General features: G+C 42.8%; 1 non-coding gene across 1 annotated transcript; it reads right to left on the bottom strand.

The window, feature by feature from the left end:
• Positions 1 to 400: 400 nt before the first annotated feature.
• LOC149767950 (small nucleolar RNA R71) lies at positions 401 to 506 on the bottom strand. Its single transcript, XR_016400106.1, has one exon. It is a non-coding gene; the product is annotated as a small nucleolar RNA R71 (small nucleolar RNA).
• Between the last annotated feature and the right edge of the window lie 2832 nt (positions 507 to 3338).

Below are 3338 nucleotides of genomic sequence, written 5' to 3'. Positions count from 1 at the left end.
TTAGGATCATCCCCACCTCCTGAGATGGCTGAAGAACAACCCAAACTCCTGAGGGAGTACTTTACTCCCACCATTTACACTTCCCCATCTTGCATTCGATTACCTGAAGTAGCAGCGGTACAATATGAAATAAAGTCTAGTGTGATCCAAATGCTCCCATCTTTTTATGGGCTCACCAACGAAGACCCATATAAACACTTAGATGAATTTCTTGAGATTTGCATCACTGTCAAGATTCAGAGCTTCACTGATGATGCTCTGAAACTTAGATTATTTTCCTTCTCCCTTAAAGATAGAGCCAAACAATGGCTGAATTCTTTAGAAGCTAACTCGATTCGTTCTTGGGATCAAATGCAACAAGAATTCCTTAAAAAATACTTTCCTATAGGAAGAACGAACCAGTTTAGACGTGCCATTACAAGCTTCTCCCAAACCGAGGGAGAAGAATTTCATTAAACTTGGGAGAGATTTCGGGACCTAATCCGTAAATGCCCTCATCATCAAATACCTAAGTGGCAGCTAGTGCAATGTTTTTATGACGGTTTGACTGAACGAAATCGTCAGATGATCGATACTGCATGCGGGGGCACTTTCATGCTTCGAAATGAGCATGAAGCATGGCAACTATTTGAAAATCTTAATGAAAACTCCCTCCACCATGCTTCATGTTCTCGTCAAGCACCCCCAAATTTTCAAAGAAAAGGGGCCATTTGTGAAATAAGTCATTCTATGGACCTGTCTAGCAAGGTAGATGCATTGTCCCATAAGATTGACCAACTGATAATAGGAGGACATGTCGTTAGCTCTTCCCAAGCACAAGTGTGTGCTATCTGTTCTAGCCCATCGCATCCTATTCATGAGTGCCCCTCAGCACCCCAATTCCCCGAACTCGTGCAAGAACACATCAATGCTGCCCAAACACAGCCCAGACCGGGTAATGACCCATTTTCCAATACATATAACCCGGGTTGGCGGAATCATCCAAATTTTTCTTGGAGGCAGCAAGCTTCTAATACCTCCCAACCCTTCTCCCAAAATTTTCAAAATCCTCAGAATTTTCATCTCTACCGTCCCTCAACTCAATTTCAGCATCCTCCTCCTCCAACCCAAAGAAATACAGCCTTTGAGGAGAAGGTGTTGACTGCCCTTCAAGGTTTGGAGGCAAACACACAACTATTGCACTCTCACACGCAATCAATTGCTAAGCTAGAATCCCAAATGGGTCAACTAGCTAATGCATTAAACAAGCGAGAGGAAGGTAAGCTTCCAAGTCAACCAATGAGTAATCCTAGGGGACAATACGTGGCTCAAGAAACTCGACTAAATCATGAGCAAGCCAATGCTTTGACTACCCTAAGGAGTGGACGTATAATAGATAATAAGGTTGGGGAGGGTAACAATAAGGAAGGTGAAGAAGAAGAGAAGAATGTATCACATGAAAACCCAAAACCTTCTTCAGCTAGTCCACCATCTGCCACAACCCACATTCCAAAGGCTCCATTCCCTGAAGCACTTAATGCACCCTCTCCCTTTGGCAAGAAGGGAACTTCATTAGAAGAGATGATGGAGGTCTTCAAACAAGTTAAAATCAACCTCCCACTCCTTGATGCCATCAAACAAGTTCCCTCCTATGCCAAATTTCTCAAAGACCTTTGCACCCAAAAGCGGAAATCTAGGACACATGTGCCTAAAAAGGTCCTCCTAACTGAGCAGGTAAGTTCCATTCTCCAACACAACACCCCTCCAAAGTTCAAAGATCCTGGTGCTCCCACTATTTCCTGTGTCATAGGAAATAACTCCATCGACCGAGCACTCTTAGATCTAGGGGCAAGTGTGAATCTTCTACCCTATTCAGTCTATGAAAAATTTGGGTTGGGTGAATTGAAACCTACCTCGGTATCTTTACAATTGGCTGATCGATCGGTGAAGATGCCAAGGGGGATGATTGAAGATGTTCTTGTCAAGGTAGACAAATTCTATTTTCCAGTAAATTTTATCGTCCTTGACATGGAACATGTGCCCAACCTTAAAAAACAAATCCCTGTGATTCTTGGTCGTCCCTTTTTAGCGACAGCCAATGCATGCATCAACTGTAGAACTGGGGCAATGGATATATCATTTGGGAACATGAAAATTAAATTGAATGTGTTTCATGCCGCTGACCAACATGTGAGGGAAGACGAATGTTGCCTAATTGACGAAATGGATGATCTTGTAGAGGAAGCCCTTCCCAATATCTTAGCAGATGACCCCCTAGAGGCATGCTTGGCCCATTTTGACATTGACAACTTTGACATAGACAAGGCCATAGAAGAAGTCAACATCTTACTCGACAATCAATCTCCCATGAGTTCCCTTCCTTGGAAGATCCGACCTGAACCTCTTCCCCCCATTGCTAGCGCACCACTTTGTCCTTCCATTGATTCTCCACCTAAACTTGAGTTGAAGCCACTTCCGACAACTCTTAAGTATGCTTTTCTAGGACCAGAAGATACTCTCCCTGTAATCATCGCGGCCAACTTATCTACGGAACAGGAAGTTAAACTTTTAAGGATGCTAGAAGAGAATAAACATGCCATAGGATGGTCTGTAGCCGATTTGAAAGGGGTTGACCCCTCTGTTTGCATGCATCGAATTCATCTCGAAGATGATACAAAGCCCACCCGAGAAATGCAAAGAAGACTCAATCCTAACATGAAGGAGGTAGTCAAGAAAGAAGTGGTGAAGTTATTAGATGTCGGAATCATTTATCCAATTTCTGATAGTAAGTGGGTGAGTCCGACACAAGTGGTACCCAAGAAATCAGGTATCACTGTGGTTGAAAATACGGAAGGAGAATTAATACAAACACGCACAACCACGGGTTGGCGCGTGTGCATTGACTATAGAAAACTTAATTCAATGACTAGGAAGGACCATTTCCCTCTACCTTTCATAGATCAAATTTTGGAACGGTTGACTGGTCAAGGTTTCTACTGCCCATTTTTTCAGATATGGTGGAAAACTTTCTAGAAGTGTTCATTGATGATTTTTCAGTTTTTGGCCTATCCTTTGACGATTGTCTGGACAATTTGACCTTAGTTTTGAAAAGATGTAAGGAGACCAACCTAGTATTAAGTTGGGAAAAGAGCCATTTCATGGTTCAAGAAGGCATAGTTTTAGGACACGTCGTGTCCAAGAGGGGCATTGAAGTAGATAAAGCCAAAGTCGATCTTATTTCCAATCTCCCTCCACCCAAAACTGTGAAACAAATCCGATCATTCCTTGGCCATGCTGGTTTCTACCGTCGCTTCATTCAGGATTTCAGTAAGATTTCCAAACCCTTGTGCAATCTTCTG

This window comes from Phoenix dactylifera, chromosome 3 (genome assembly GCF_051530095.1).
Source record: "Phoenix dactylifera cultivar Ajwa chromosome 3, Ajwa_hap1_PhDact_Kaust_v1.1, whole genome shotgun sequence".
NCBI lineage: Eukaryota > Viridiplantae > Streptophyta > Magnoliopsida > Arecales > Arecaceae > Phoenix > Phoenix dactylifera.
Note: the sequence above shows the minus strand (reverse complement) of the source record. Positions and strands in the feature narration are given on the sequence as shown.